The 16,580-nt window shown below is 42.3% G+C and overlaps 8 non-coding genes across 8 annotated transcripts; all 8 read right to left on the bottom strand.

Moving 5' to 3' along the window:
- Positions 1-865: 865 nt before the first annotated feature.
- trnaq-cug (transfer RNA glutamine (anticodon CUG)) lies at positions 866-936 on the bottom strand. The gene has a single exon. It is a non-coding gene; the product is annotated as a tRNA-Gln (tRNA).
- Positions 937-1,474: 538 nt separating this feature from the next.
- trnal-aag (transfer RNA leucine (anticodon AAG)) lies at positions 1,475-1,557 on the bottom strand. The gene has a single exon. It is a non-coding gene; the product is annotated as a tRNA-Leu (tRNA).
- Positions 1,558-4,005: 2,448 nt separating this feature from the next.
- On the bottom strand, positions 4,006-4,077 carry trnaq-cug (transfer RNA glutamine (anticodon CUG)). The gene has a single exon. It is a non-coding gene; the product is annotated as a tRNA-Gln (tRNA).
- Positions 4,078-4,590: 513 nt separating this feature from the next.
- On the bottom strand, positions 4,591-4,673 carry trnal-aag (transfer RNA leucine (anticodon AAG)). The gene has a single exon. It is a non-coding gene; the product is annotated as a tRNA-Leu (tRNA).
- Positions 4,674-5,660: 987 nt separating this feature from the next.
- Positions 5,661-5,732, bottom strand: trnaq-cug (transfer RNA glutamine (anticodon CUG)). Its single transcript has one exon. It is a non-coding gene; the product is annotated as a tRNA-Gln (tRNA).
- A 1,737-nt stretch (positions 5,733-7,469) lies between these two features.
- Positions 7,470-7,541, bottom strand: trnaq-uug (transfer RNA glutamine (anticodon UUG)). The gene has a single exon. It is a non-coding gene; the product is annotated as a tRNA-Gln (tRNA).
- Positions 7,542-7,882: 341 nt separating this feature from the next.
- trnal-cag (transfer RNA leucine (anticodon CAG)) lies at positions 7,883-7,965 on the bottom strand. Its single transcript has one exon. It is a non-coding gene; the product is annotated as a tRNA-Leu (tRNA).
- A 5,036-nt stretch (positions 7,966-13,001) lies between these two features.
- On the bottom strand, positions 13,002-13,084 carry trnal-cag (transfer RNA leucine (anticodon CAG)). Its single transcript has one exon. It is a non-coding gene; the product is annotated as a tRNA-Leu (tRNA).
- Between the last annotated feature and the right edge of the window lie 3,496 nt (positions 13,085-16,580).

The following is a 16,580-nucleotide window of genomic DNA, read 5'->3' on the forward strand; positions in this document are numbered from 1 at the left end:
GTTTATTGCTACCCTGGCCATCAGTGATGGATGCGTGAAGTATCTCAGGCAAAAAAGAGCTTGTTGATTAAGACACTACACACCTGTCAGCTGGTATTGGTGTTCTTCTGCCCTTTACTGGCAAGACATCAATTCATAGAGCTTTAACATATACATTCAGTTTTTCAGCAAACTCCAGAAAAGGTAACCAGTATCCAAATATTGCATTATATTAATTGAACCACTTCATTTGGTAGAGTAGTAAAGTCATTGAATGGAGCATAAGAGAAAGAACTGTTGCCAAAGTTGCCTGCATTTATTGCACATTAAAACCTGAGAACAGCAAGCCAGCTTAAAGGTCCAGCTGGTTTTATTTATTCTACAGTATAACAGGTCCCATCGTGATTTGAACTCAGATTGCTGGATTCATAGTCCAAAGTGCTTACCTATACACCAGGGAATCTCCAGATGCTGCCAAATGAAGCAAGTGTGCACTGGAAAAGTGAACAGTGTTACAGAGACACTATTTTTAATATATTTCAAATACTAACCCTTATGACAAAAATAAGGAAGCACTTGAAAACTAGGGTAGGGTTATAAAAGAGGAATTGGGGATTGTGTGTGGGATCGCACTTCATGCCCAAAATGTGTTTTTAGCATTATGTGACAGAGATCAGCAAGGATTATTATTTTAAACCATCGTGCAGGCTTGGCGTCATTTCTGTGCCGGTATCAGTTTTTTTGGAATTGTCATGAGTGTTTAGTGCACATAGTATTCTGTTTCTGGAACAAGATGAGCTCCATGACAATGCCACTGTGAGTCTCCCAGTTGGTGGAGTAACCGAGTCATTCATTGGATCGAGGAAAGCTACAACCTGCCAACAGTAGGTCCCACCGAGATTTGAACTCGGATCGCTGGATTCAGAGTCCAGAGTGCTCACATTACACCATGGAACCTTTCCACATTGCTAGCTTAATGTTGTTGAACAGGTTCTTCCACACAATTTGATTCATTTCATTATTGTCTCCAACTTGACAACTTGGAGATTTGGCTGATCATGTAGCAAACTAAAAAAATGTCAATACGAGGCGGTTTGGGTACATCTAAGCACTGTGTCACTTTTATCTCAGTGTGTGATGTTCATTGCATCTATCCAGATGCAATGTAACTTGTATAACATCAAAATCTATGGATTTGGCCAATAGAGTCAGTCTCAAATGGACTCTCATTAGTGATTATAGGGCATAGATGAAAGACTACCTTTGATACGTAACTAGAGGGGTGCCAAAGCCATGCTCCTTGAGCTACACAGCCCTGCTTGCTTGTCAGCTATCCGTGCTTTAACCATTGCTCCTGCACTTTCTGTCTGATTGAACACACCTTATCCAGGTAAGCAGTCTTGGAGAATAGGTGGTTCCCTACCTCTGACGAATGTGGAAGAATGGATCCAATGTGTTTTCCAAGTGTCAGCTGTTGTCCTTAAAAAACAACATTTGTCAGAAGTGGGATTCCAACCCACGCCTCCAGGAGAGACTGCGACCTTAACGCAGCGCCTTAGACCGCTCGGCCATCCTGACAACAGAACAGGCTTGGTTTGGTACTCCAAAAAAAATGCGCAAAGACAGCATTTAGATTAGGCGTAATTATTGTAAATCAAAAGTGCAAACTCGTCATCAGCCTATCTCTTTATCAGTTTATTGAAGTTGCAACTGGATTCTGGACTTCCTGACTGGGAGACCCCAGTCAGTCCGGATCGGGAACAACATCTCCAGCACCACCACACTGAGCACTGGAGCCCCTCAGGGCTTTGTGCTCAGCTCTCTGCTGTTCACTCTGCTGACGCACGACTGTGTAGCAATGCACAGCTCAAACCACATAGTCAAGTTTGCTGATGACACGACCGTGGTGGGTCTAATCAGCAAGAACGACGAGTCAGCCTACAGAGAGGAGGTGCAACGTGCAACGATTAACAGCCTGGTGTGGAGCAAACAACCTGTCTCTGAACGTTGACAAAACTAAAGAGATGGTTGTGGACTTCAGGAGAGCACAGGGTGACCATTCTCCATTGTTCATCGATGGATCCTCAGTGGAGATAGTCAAGAGCACCAAATTCCTTGGTGTTCATCTGGCGGACAACCTCACCTGGTCAGTCAACACCAGCTCCATCACCAAGAAGGCCCAGCAGCGTCTCTACTTCCTGAGAAGGCTGAGGAAAGCCCATCTCCCTCCCCCCATCCTGACCATGTTCTACAGAGGGACCATTGAGAGCATCCTGAGCAGCTGCATCACTGCCTGGTTTGGGAACTGCACCGTCGCGGATCGCAAGACCCTACAGAGGATAGTGAGGACAGCTGAGAAGATCATCGGAGTCTCTCTGCCCTCTATCATGCACATTTACACCACACGCTGCATCCGCAAAGCCAACAGCATTGTGGACGACCCCACACACCCATCACACACACTCTTCACACTCCTGCCATCAGGAAAGAGGTTCCGAAGCATTCGGGCCACCACATCCAGACTATGCAACAGTTTTTTCCCACAAGCCATCAGGCTCCTCAACACACAGAACTGAAATAGAACTTAAACACACTGCAAACCGAACTCAGCACATTCTCATCACTCACTACTCATCTCATTCCACCACCACTTATTTATTATTTATTTACTTTTATCATTCTACATTTACTGCACTACACTGTTTACCTGCTGTTTTTTTTTTTGCACATTCCAATGCAATTGCACTTTTTTTACATGCTGGACATTTAAATGCACTATACCGTTTACATGCTGCTCTTTTTTTTAACACCCCTAGCACACTTAACTGAACTGTACTGTACTGTAAAATAGTATACAGTAGGTTTACTGGTCGGCACTGTCTTGGGTCTTGTGTCTTGTGTCCTGTCCTGTGTTACTTGTGTTGTCTGTCTACACTGTCCGTCTGTACTGTTTTTTCGTCTGCACTGTTTGCACTTGGTTGCACTCGATGCACTTTATTATAGCTTGTGTTGTTTGTAGCACCTTGGTTCTTGGAGAAACGTTATCTCGTTTCTACTGTGTACTGTGTACCACTGTGTATAGTAGAAATGACAATAAAAGCCACTTGACTTGACTTGACTTGACTTGCTACCCTGGCCATCAGTGATGGATGCGTGAAGTATGGTATGTCTCAGGCAAAAAAGAGCTTGTTGATTAAGCCACTACACACCTGTCAGCTGGTATTGGTGTTGTTCTGCCCTTTACTGGCAAGACATCAATTCATAGAGCTTTAACATATACATTCAGTTTTTCAGCTAACTCCAGAAAAGGTAACCAGTATCCAAATATTGCATTATATTAATTGAACCACGTCATTTGGTAGAGTACTAGAGTCAATGAATGGAGCATAAGAGAAAGAACTGTTGCCAAAGTTGCCTGCATTTATTGCACATTAAAACCTGAGAACAGCAAGCCAGCTTAAAGGTCCAGCTGGTTTTATTCATTCTACACTATAACAGGTCCCATCCTGATTTGAACTCAGATTGCTGGATTCATAGTCCAGAGTGCTTACCTATACACCAGGGAATCTCCAGATGCTGCCAAATGAAGCAAGTGTGCACAGGAAAAGTGAACAGTGTTACACAGACACTAGTTTTAATATATTTCAAATACTAACCCTTATGACAAAAATAAGGAAGCACTTGAAAACTAGGGTAGGGTTATAAAAGAGGAATTGGGGATTGTGTCTGGCATCGCACTTCATGCCCAAACTTGAATGGAATGCCCAAAATGTGTTTTTAGCATTATGTGACAGAGATCAGCAAGGATACTTAGCTAAGAGTGTGTTTATTTTAAACCATCGTGCAGGCTTGGCCTCATTTCTGTGCCGGTTTTAGTTTTTTTAGACTTGTCATGAGTGATTAGTGCACATAGTATTCTGTTTCTGGAACAAGATGAGCTCCATGACAATCCCACTGTGAGTCTCCCAGTTGGTGGAGTAACCGAGTCAATCATTGCATCGAGAAAAGCTACAACCTGCCAACAGTAGGTCCCACCGAGATTTGAACTCGGATCGCTGGATTCAGAGTCCAGAGTGCTCACCATTACACCATGGAACCTTTCCACATTGCTAGCTTTATGTTGTTGAACAGGTTCTTCCACACAATTTGATTCATTTCATTATTGTCTCCAACTTGACAACTTGAAGATTTGGCTGATCATGTAGCAAACTAAAAAAATGTCAATACGAGGCGGTTCGGGTACATCTAAGCACTGTGTCACTTTTATCTCAGTGTGTGATGTTCATTGCATCTATCCAGATGCACTGTAACTTGTATAACATGAAAATCTATGGATTTGGCCAATAGAGTCAGTCTCAAATAGACTCTCATTAGTGATTATAGGGCATAGATGAAAGACTACCTTTGATACGTAACTAGAGGGGTGCCAAAGCCATGCTCCTTGAGCTCCACAGCCCTGCTTGCTTGTCAGCTATCCGTGCTTTACCCACTGCTTCTGCACTTTCTGTCTGATTGAACACACCTTAGGTGATTCCCCACCTCTGACGAATGTGGAAGAATGGATCCAATGTGTTTTCCAAGTGTCAGCTGTTGTCCTTAAAAAACAACATTTGTCAGAAGTGGGATTCCAACCCACGCCTCCAAGAGAGACTGCAACCTTAACGCAGCGCCTTAGACCGCTCGGCCATCCTGACAACAGAACAGGCTTGGTTTGGTACTCCAAAAAAAATGCGCAAAGACAGCATTTAGATTAGGCGTAATTATTGTAAATCAAATGTGCAAACTCGTCATCAGCCTATCTCTTTATCGGTTTATTGCTACCCTGGCCATCAGTGATGGATGCGTGAAGTATGGTATGTCTCAGGCAAAAAAGAGCTTGTTGATTAAGACACTACACACCTGTCAGCTGGTATTGGTGTTCTTCTGCCCTTTACTGGCAAGACATCAATTCATAGAGCTTTAACATATACATTCAGTTTTTCAGCAAACTCCAGAAAAGGTAACCAGTATCCAAATATTGCATTATATTAATTGAACCACTTCATTTGGTAGAGTACTAAAGTCATTGAATGGAGCATAAGAGAAAGAACTGTTGCCAAAGTTGCCTGCATTTATTGCACATTAAAACCTGAGAACAGCAAGCCAGCTTAAAGGTCCAGCTGGTTTTATTTATTCTACAGTATAACAGGTCCCATCGTGATTTGAACTCAGATTGCTGGATTCATAGTCCAGAGTGCTTACCTATACACCAGGGAATCTCCAGATGCTGCCAAATGAAGCAAGTGTGCACAGGAAAAGTGAACAGTGTTACACAGACACTAGTTTTAATATATTTCAAATACTAACCCTTATGACAAAAATAAGGAAGCACTTGAAAACTAGGGTAGGGTTATAAAAGAGGAATTGGGGATTGTGTGTGGGATCGCACTTCATGCCCAAAATGTCTTTTTAGCATTATGTGACAGAGATCAGCAAGGATTATTATTTTAAACCATCGTGCAGGCTTGGCGTCATTTCTGTGCCGGTATCAGTTTTTTTGGAATTGTCATGAGTGTTTAGTGCACATAGTATTCTGTTTCTGGAACAAGATGAGCTCCATGACAATGCCACTGTGAGTCTCCCAGTTGGTGGAGTAACCGAGTCATTCATTGGATCGAGGAAAGCTACAACCTGCCAACAGTAGGTCCCACCGAGATTTGAACTCGGATCGCTGGATTCAGAGTCCAGAGTGCTCACCATTACACCATGGAACCTTTCCACATTGCTAGCTTAATGTTGTTGAACAAGTTCTTCCACACAATTTGATTCATTTCATTATTGTCTCCAACTTGACAACTTGGAGATTTGGCTGATCATGTAGCAAACTAAAAAAATGTCAATACGAGGCGGTTTGGGTACATCTAAGCACTGTGTCACTTTTATCTCAGTGTGTGATGTTCATTGCATCTATCCAGATGCAATGTAACTTGTATAACATCAAAATCTATGGATTTGGCCAATAGAGTCAGTCTCAAATGGACTCTCATTAGTGATTATAGCGCATAGATGAAAGACTACCTTTGATATGTAACTAGTGGAGTGCCAAAGCCATGCTCCTTGAGCTACACAGCCCTGCTTGCTTGTCAGCTATCCGTGCTTTACCCATTGCTCCTGCACTTTCTGTCTTATTGAACACACCTTATCCAGGTAAGCAGTCTTGGAGAATAGGTGGTTCCCTACCTCTGACGAATGTGGGAGAATGGATCCAATGTGTTTTCCAAGTGTCAGCTGTTGTCCTTAAAAAACAACATTTGTCAGAAGTGGGATTCCAACCCACGCCTCCAGGAGAGACTGCTACCTGAACGCAGCGCCTTAGACCGCTCGGCCATCCTGACAACAGAAGGGGGGGTTGTTTGGTACTCCAAAGAAATCCGAAAAGACAGCGTTTAGATTATGCGTAATTATTGTGAATCAAATGTGCAAACTCGTCATCAGCCTATCTCTTTATCAGTTCATTGCTACCCTGGCCATCAGTGATTGATGCGTGAAGTATGGGATGTCTCAGGCAAAAAAGAGCTTGTTGATTAAGCCACTACACATCTATCAGCTGGTATTGGTGTTCTTTTGCCCTTTGCTGGGAAGACATCAATTCATGGAGCTTTAACATATGCATTCATTTTTTCAGCAAACTCCAGAAAAAGAGTTCTTAGAGTAACCAGTATCCAATTATCGCATTACATTAATTGAACCCCTTAATTTGATAGAGTACTAGAGTCATTGAATGGAGCACAACAGAAAGAACTGTTGCCAAAGTTGCCTGCATTTATTGCACATTAAATCCTGAGACCAGCAACACAGCTCAAAGGACGAGCTGGTTTTATTCGTCCTACACTATAACAGGTCCCACCGTAATTTGAACTCAGATTGCTGGATTCACAGTCCAGAGTGCTTACCTATACACCAGGGAATCTCCAGATGCTGCCAAATGAAGAATATGCGCACTGGAAATGTGAACAGTGTTACACAGACAACAGTTGTAACAGTCTGTGGTTTTACTGAGCAGTCCTGAACACTCTGATGCTTGACAGGGGTTTCAAGGCTTATTGCATTTCACAGGGAGATATTTCAACTACTAGCCCTTATGACTCTGTTTGGGGTGAAACACAAAAATAGGGAAGCACTTGAAAACGAGGGGTAGGGTTATAAATTAGGAATTTGGGATTGTGTCTGGGATCGCACTTCATGCCCAAAATGTGTTTTTAGCATTATCTGAATGAGATCCGCAAGGATATTTACTTAAGAGTGTGTCTATCGTAAACCATTGTGCAACCTTTGCCTCATCTCTCTCCCTGTATTAGTTCTTTAAACACTTGCCATGAGTGTTGATTGCACAAAGTACTCTATGTCTCTGGAACAAGATGAGCTCGTTGACAATGCCACTGTGTGTCTCCCAGTTGGTGGAGTAACTGAGTCACTCATTGGGGCAAAAAAACCTACAACTAGCCAGCGGTAGGTTCCACCGAGATTTGAACTCGGATCACTGGATTCAAAGTCCAGAGTGCTCACCATTACACCATGGAACCATTTCACATTGTTAGGCTACTTTTGTTGAGCAGTTTCTTCCAGACGATTTGATTCATTTCAGTATTGTGTGCATGTTGACAACTTGGAGATTGGGTGATCATGTAGCAAACTATAAAATTGTCAATACAAGGAAGTTTGGGTACATCTAAGCACTGTGTCACTCTTATCTCTGTGTGTGATATTCATTGCATCTATCCAGATGAACTGTAACTTGTATAACATCAAAGTCTATGAATTCATCCAGGTAAGCAGCATTGGAGAATAGGTGGTTCCCCACCTTTGACTAATGTGGGAGAATGTGTTTTCCAAGTGTCAGCTGTTGTCCCTAAAATCCAACATTTGTCAGAAGTGGGATTCTAACCCACGCCTCCAGGAGAGACTGCGATCTGAACGCAGCGCCTTAGACCTCTCGGCCATCCTGACAACAGAAGGGGGGGTTGTTTGGTACTCCAAAGAAATCCGAAAAGACAGCGTTTAGATTATGCGTAATTATTGTGAATCAAATGTGCAAACTCGTCATCAGCCTATCTCTTTATCAGTTCATTGCTACCCTGGCCATCAGTGATTGATGCGTGAAGTATGGGATGTGTCAGGCAAAAAAGAGCTTGTTGATTAAGCCACTACACATCTATCAGCTGGTATTGGTGTTCTTCTGCCCTTTGCTGGGAAGACATCAATTCATGGAGCTTTAACGTATGCATTCATTTTTTCAGCAAACTCCAGAAAAAGAGTTCTTAGAGTAACCAGTATCCAATTATTGCATTACATTAATTGAACCCCGTCATTTGATAGAGTACTAGAGTCATTGAATGGAGCACAACAGAAAGAACTGTTGCCAAAGTTGCCTGCATTTATTGCACATTAAATCCTGAGACCAGCAACACAGCTCAAAGGACAAGCTGGTTTTATTCGTTCTACACTATAACAGGTCCCACCGTGATTTCAATTCAATTCAATTCAATTCAATTCAACTTTATTTATATAGCGCCAATTCACAACAAAGTCATCTCAGGGCACTTTACAGAATAAAGTCAAGATTATAAAGATATATAAAGAGAACCCAACAATTCCCCCTGGAGCAAGCCATAGGCAACAGTGGAGAGGAAAAACTCCCTTTAACGGAAGAAACCTCCAGCAGAACCAGGCTCAGGGTGGACGGCCATCTGCCTCGACCGGTTGGGGTGAGTGGAAAGGGGAGAGAGAAAAGAACAGAGCAACAAAAAGCATTAACAAAACATCGGGCAGATTGGTAGGACCAGTAGCTTCACGCTGGAAGACACACAGCTTCAAAGCCGGGGGACACCTGCAGAAAGGGACAGAGAGAAGGGGACAGAGGAGGACAAAGACAACTACGGGAGAGAACACACAGAGTTAATGACATACAGTGGTGACAATTGCGGGATAAGAGGAGAGGAGAGAGGTCAAGAGGAGGAAAGGAGCTCAGTGCATTGGGGGGTGGGTCCCCCAGCAGTCTAAGCCTATGGCAGCATAACTATAACTAACTATATGCTTTATTAAAAAGGAAGGTTTTAAGCCTAGACTTAAACGTAGAGAGGGTGTCTGTTTCCCCAATGTGAACTGGGAGCTGGTTCCACAAGAGAGGAGCTTGATAGCTAAAGGCTCTACCTCCCATTCTACTTTTGGAAACTCTGGGAACCACAAGTAGGCCTGCATTCTGAGAGCGAAGTGGTCTACTGGGATGATGTGGTGCTATGAGGTCTTCTATATATGATGGAGCCTGACCATTCAGAGCTTTATATGTAAGAAGCAGGGTTTTAAATTCTATTCTACATTTAATTGGAAGCCAATGGAGAGAAGCTAGTGAAGGTGAAATATGATCTCTCTTGCTAGTTCCAGTCAGCACTCTTGCTGCAGCATTTTGGATTAATTGCAGGCTCTTTAGGGAGTTACTGGGGCATCCTGAAAGTAGGGAATTACAGTAGTCCAACCTAGAGGTAACAAATGCATGGACCAGTTTTTCGGCATCACTTTGAAACAGGATGCTCCTAATTTTGGCAATGTTCCGTAGGTGGAAGAAGGCTGTTCTAGAGATTTGTTTTATATGTGAGTTAAAGGACAGATCCTGATCAAACATAACTCCAAGGTTCCTTGCAGTAGTACTGGAGGCCAGACTTATGCCATCTAGTGTAACAATATGGTTGGACATCATATCTCTGAGATTTTTGGGCCCAAATACTATGACTTCAGTTTTGTCTGAGTTTAAAAGTAAAAAATTGTGGGACATCCAGGCCTTTATGTCTTGTAGGCATGCTTGAAGCTTTATTACCTGATTATTTTCATCTGGTTCCATAGATAAATATAGCTGGGTATCATCAGCATAACAGTGGAAATTTATGGAGTGTTTTCTAATAATGTTGCCTAAAGGAGACACATATAAAGTAAAAAGTATTGGTCCTAACACAGAGCCTTGTGGAACTCCATAGCTAACCTTTGTGTGCATGGAGGATTCATCATTAACATGAACAAATTGAAATCTATCAGATAGATAAGATTTAAACCAACCTAGTGCAGTTCCTGTAATTCCAATTTCATGTTCCAGTCTCTGTAATAAAATGTTATGATCAATGGTATCAAATGCAGCACTAAGATCTAACAGAACAAGTATAGAGATGAGTCCAGTATCTGAGGCCATGAGAAGATCGTTGGTGACTTTTACCAGTGCTGTTTCTGTACTATGATGAACTCTAAATCCTGACTGAAAGTCTTCATACAAATTATTCCTATGAAGGTGATCACATAATTGTTTTGCGACTACTTTTTCAATTATTTTAGAAATAAAGGGGAGATTAGATATTGGTCTGTAATTGGCTAAAACACCTGGGTCAAGACAGGGTTTTTTTAAGTAATGGTTTAATTACAGCTACCTTATAGGCCTGTGGTACATAGCCTGTTTCTAAAGATAGATTTATGATATCTAATATGAATGCATCTATTAAGGGTAAAACTTCCTTGAGCAGCTTAGTTGGAATAGGGTCTAGCAGACAGGTTGTTGGTTTAGATGAGTTAATAATTGAAGTTAGCTCAGAGAGATCTATGGGTAAAAAGCAGTCTAACAGGGATTGGGGCCTTATCGATGACTCTAGCACTGCTGTACATGAAGATCTATCTGTAATTTTTGGGGGGAGGATCTGGTGAATTCGTTCTCTAATAGCTACAATTTTATTCATAAAGAAGGTCATGAAGTCATTGCTGCTCAAAGTTAAGGGAAAACTAGGCTCAACAGAACTATGGCTCTTAGTCAGCCTGGCTACAGTGCTGAACAGAAACCGGGGGTTGTTCTTGTTTTCTTCTATTAATGATGAATAATATGCTGTTCTGGCATCACTGAGAGCTTTTTTGTACATTTTTAAACTATTTTTCCAGGCTAAATGAGATTCTTCTAACTTTCTGGAACGCCACTTCCTTTCTAACTTTCATGTTTCCTGTTTTAAGTTGCGTGTTTGTGAACTATACCATGGAGATCGCCTCTGCTGGTTTACTGCCTTCTTTTTTAGAGGGGCAACACTATCGAGTATTGTACGTAGTGAGGCTGCAGAATTGTCAACAAGATAATCTACTTGTGCAGGAGTAACATTAAGGAGACTACTTTCCATTGTATTAACATATGGTGAAGCAAATGATGAAGAAATAATTTCTTTAAATTTGTTGACAGCTTTTTCACTTAAGCATCTGCTATAGTGGAATTTTTCAGTTTTATAACTGCTATATAGTCTGTTATTGTAAATTCAAATGTTATTAAAAAATGGTAAGACAGAAGAGAGTTGTGAGGAAATATGGTTAAATTATCCGCTTCAATTCCATACGTAAGGACAAGGTCTAACGTGTGACTAAAACAGTAAGTGGGTTTATTTACATTTTGGGAAAAACCAATTGAATCTAATAATGAATTAAACGCAGTGCTCAGGCAGTTACTGTCAGCATCTACATGAATGTTAAAGTCACCCACTATAATGACTTTATCTGTACTAAGCACTAAATCAGATAGAAAATCAGAAAATTCAATCAAAAACTCTGAATAAGGGACTGGAGGACGGTACACGATAACAAATAATAGTGGGTGTGAAAGGCTAAGAGTAAGGCTTTCAAATGAGTTATAACTATGTTTAGGTCTAGGGTTTATTGATGAGCTAGAATGGAAGATTGCTGCAACTCCTCCACCTCGGCCTGTGCTTCTAGGAACATGATAATTAATATGACTTGGGGGTGTTGACTCATTTAAACTGACATATTCTTCCTGCTGCAACCAAGTTTCAGTGAGACAAAATAAATCGAATTGATGATCACTTATTAAGTCATTTACTAACAGAGATTTAGAAGAGAGAGATCTGATATTTAATAATACACATTTAATAGTTTTGGGGTTTTGTTCTGTAAGAGGAGTAGTCTTAACTTTTATTAGGTTATTATGATTAACTCCTCTTGTTGATTTGAACTCAGATCGCTGGATTCACAGTCCAGAGTGCCTACCTATACACCAAGGAAACTTCAGATGCTGCCAAATGAAGAATATGCGCACTGGAAATGTGAACAGTGTTACACAGACAACAGTTGTAACAGTCTGTGGTTTTACTGAGCAGTCCTGAACACTCTGATGCTTGACAGGGGTTTCAAGGCTTATTGCATTTCACAGGGAGATATTTCAACTACTAGCCCTTATGACTCTGTTTGGGGTGAAACACAAAAATAGGGAAGCACTTGAAAACGAGGGGTAGGGTTATAAATTAGGAATTTGGGATTGTGTCTGGGATCGCACTTCATGACCAAAATGTGTTTTTAGCATTATCTGAATGAGATCCGCAAGGATATTTACTTAAGAGTGTGTCTATCGTAAACCATTGTGCAACCTTTGCCTCATCTCTCTCCCTGTATTGGTTCTTTAAACACTTGCCATGAGTGTTGATTGCACAAAGTACTCTATGTCTCTGGAACAAGATGAGCTCGTTGACAATGCCACTGTGTGTCTCCCAGTTGGTGGAGTAACTGAGTCACTCATTGGGGCAAAAAAACCTACAACTAGCCAGCGGTAGGTACCACCGAGATTTGAACTCAGATCCCTGGATTCAAAGTCCGGAGTGCTCCCCATTACACCATGGAACCATTTCACATTGTTAGGCTACTTTTGTTGAACAGTTTCTTCCAGACGATTTGATTAATTTCATTATTGTGTGCATATTGACAACTTGGAGATTGGGTGATCATGTAGCAAACTATAAAGTTGTCAATACAAGGAAGTTTGGGTACATCTAAGCACTGTGTCACTCTTACCTCTGTGTGTGATGTTCATTGCATCTATCCAGATGAACTGTAACTTGTATAACATCAAAGTCTATGAATTCATCCAGGTAAGCAGCATTGGAGAATAGGTGGTTCCCCACCTTTGACTAATGTGGGAGAATGTGTTTTCCAAGTGTCAGCTGTTGTCCCTAAAATCAAACATTTGTCAGAAGTGGGATTCGAACCCACGCCTCCAGGAGAGACTGCGACCTGAACGCAGCGCCTTAGACCGCTCGGCCATCCTGACAACAGAAGGGGGGGTTGTTTGGTACTCCAAAGAAATCCGAAAAGACAGCGTTTAGATTATGCGTAATTATTGTGAATCAAATGTGCAAACTCGTCATCAGCCTATCTCTTTATCAGTTCATTGCTACCCTGGCCATCAGTGATTGATGCGTGAAGTATGGGATGTCTCAGGCAAAAAAGAGCTTGTTGATTAAGCCACTACACATCTATCAGCTGGTATTGGTGTTCTTTTGCCCTTTGCTGGGAAGACATCAATTCATGGAGCTTTAACATATGCATTAATTTTTTCAGCAAACTCCAGAAAAAGAGTTCTTAGAGAAACCAGTATCCAATTATTGCATTACATTAATTGAACCACGTCATTTGGTAGAGTACTAGAGTCATTGAATGGAGCACAAAAGAAACAACTGTTGCCAAAGTTGCCTGCATTTATTGCACATTAAATCCTGAGACCAGCAACACAACTCAAAGGACGAGCTGGTTTTATTCGTTCTACACTATAACAGGTCCCACCGTAATTTGAACTCAGATCGCTGGATTCACAGTCCAGAGTGCTTACCTATACACCAGGGAATCTCCAGATGCTGCCAAATGAAGAATGTGTGTACTGGAAATGTGAACAGTGTTACACAGACAACAGTTTTAACAGTCTGTGGTGTTACTGAGTACTAGAGTCATTGAATGGAGCACAACAGAAAGAACTGTTGTCAAAGTTGCCTGCATTTATTGCACATTAAATCCTGAGACCAGCAACACAACTCAAAGGACGAGCTGGTTTTATTCGTTCTACACTATAACAGGTCCCACCGTGATTTGAACTCAGATCGCTGGATTCACAGTCTAGAGTGCTTACCTATACACCAGGGAATCTCCAGATGCTGCCAAATGAAGAATGTGTGCACTGGAAATGTGAACAGTGTTACAAAGACAACAGTTTTAACAGTCTGTGGTTTTACTGAGCAGTCCTGAACACTGAAGATTTATTGTTATTGACTCGCGCCCCTGTGGCATGCTCATATGCAGTTAGGTGACCGAGCACCCGTTGCAAGCTGTTCCTATCTTTAACCATTATGTTAATATCATCTGCATATTGTGCAATTCGAAAGTCTGAGCCAGTCGGTGATTGTATTCCATTTATTTTTGTATCGCTTAAGATTAATTTCGCTAGGGGCTCGGCCACTATTGCATAAAGCATAGCCGACAGGGGGCACCCCTGCCTAACCGACCTCTCCAAAGGGAAGGGATCAGTCAGGAAGCCATTACATTTGACAACACTAGTAGCTCGGCCATACAACAGCTCCACCCATGCTCGAAAAGTTGGGCCGAACCCAAAAACCCCCAGACACTCAAAGAGGAACTCGTGACTCACCCTGTCAAACGCCTTCTCTAGGTCCACACTCAAGTAGATGCCACCTGTGGCCATTAGCTGTTGAAATGAGAATCTGGTTGACAGGATACAATCAGCAATATCCCTCCCCGGAATGCTATAAGTCTGGGTAGGCCCAACTATCGACCCAATCACTCTTTTGAGTCTGGACGCCAGCACCTTAGCCAGGATCTTGTAGTCAGTATTGAGCAAACTAATGGGCCTATAATTCCCCAAGTCGGTCCTGGCTCCCTTATTCTTGTAAACCAGAGTGATCACGCCTCTCACGAAAGACTCCGCACATCTGTTCTCCGTTTGCATGGCAGAGAACAACCTACAGAGGACCGGAGATAGCAAATCCTTATAGGACTGATAGAACTCTGCCGAGAGGCCGTCCAGACCCGGGCTTCTAGCTCTATGCATTTCAGCAATGGCTGCACTGATTTCCTCCGGGTGGAGGTCGCCATCACACATAGCCGCGTCCTCAGGACCGAGAGAGCAGCCGACATTACCAAGTATTTTATCTCTTTGTGCTTTTCCTATATTTTGTTTACTGAAAAGATTAGAGTAAAAATCCTGTATAGTTTGTAATATATCTACTAAATCGGTGTGTGTATTGCCTTCAGAATCCTGTATTTCTGTTATGTATGTTTTGGTCTGCCTTCTCTTTTCTAAGCCCAAAAAGTATGCTGTACAGCGCTCTCCCTCCACTACATGTTGTATTTTGCTGCGGATCACTGCCCCTTTACATTTTTCCTCATCTAGGCGTGCTAGTTGCTCTCTCAGTCCAAGATAGCCATCCAGGGGATGGCCATGCCCAGCTTCAACAAGCTCAATTTCCCTTTTCAGACGGTGTCTCAACTCAGCCTCCTTAGCTCTTTCCCTTAGCCTTTTCTCTCTGCTCAGTGCAATGCAGCGCCTCCTAATTTTAAACTTGGCGTGCTCCCACCACTCAATGATATCTACTACAAATTCACTTTCTTCACACAGAGCAGAGAGAAAAGACTTCATTTTATCTTTAAAAAAATGAATCCTCCAGGAGGGCTGAGTTAAAACACCACACCCCTCCATTCCTCTGCATGCTACCCTCCCCAAGAGTCACATTCAGCGAGGCATGATCACTCCATGTGCAGAAATTATATTCACACTTTTTTAACATAGGAATCAAGCCCGACGCCAGCAAACACAGGTCTATCCTAGACTGCTTTAGTTTGCCCAATACTACTTGCCTGCGCGAATACGCACGGGTGCCAGGGTTCAGAACTCTCCAAGCATCAATCAAATCACCCTCAGTCATCCACTGAAAAACAGCCGATCTACTAGTGTCTGTTTTGAAAACGTTGTTTGCACTCACATCCAGCCCAGTTAGAGCAACATTCCAGTCCCCCACCACTACCGAGCGATCGTCCGTCCACCTTTTACAGCGGCCAAAAAAAACCCTCCTTTCACCCTCACTGTTTGGGCCATATAGATTTAGAATTCTGTAGTTTCTATTGTGATATACAGTATCTAGAACCAACAGTCTCCCTTGGTTATCCTTAAAAACCTCTGTCACATTCTCAAAAACACCTGGCTTTACAAATACTGCTACACCTGCGGTTTTGTCAGCAGAGAGGGAATAAAACAAATCCCCTCTCCAAAAAGTATTTATTTTGTCTATTTTTTCCATAGTCCATCTACATTCCTGGACGCACAGGATGTCACAGTCCATGTCTTCACACAGTCTTTTAATTTTCCATACCTTTCCTAGGCCGTTTAGGTTTTGGGACTGGAGATGCATGAAAAGGATCACACAAAAGGGGGTCATCTATCTCTGGCCTGTTTCTTCCCTTTCCCTTTGCCCTCTGCCACACTTTCCCCGGACTTCTTTTGTCCTCTTTTCCTCATGTGCCTTACTTGCTGAAAGTCCATCTCTGCCTCTGATTCATCACCGTCAGCCTGAGGAGTCGATACAGCAATTTCTAGAGCAATACCTCTGGGGTCAGGTAATGGCTCACCTTGAATTGGAAGTCTAGACAGAGGAGCCTGAAGCATACCCCTCTCGCCCTCTTCAGGGTGACTGGCTACTTCTCCACTCCACTCCGCCAACACGAGATCCAGACTTGACCCAATCTCATTCACATTGTTTCCC

The sequence above is a fragment of the Channa argus genome, unplaced genomic scaffold, assembly GCF_033026475.1.
Source record: "Channa argus isolate prfri unplaced genomic scaffold, Channa argus male v1.0 Contig101, whole genome shotgun sequence".
Lineage (NCBI taxonomy): Eukaryota > Metazoa > Chordata > Actinopteri > Anabantiformes > Channidae > Channa > Channa argus.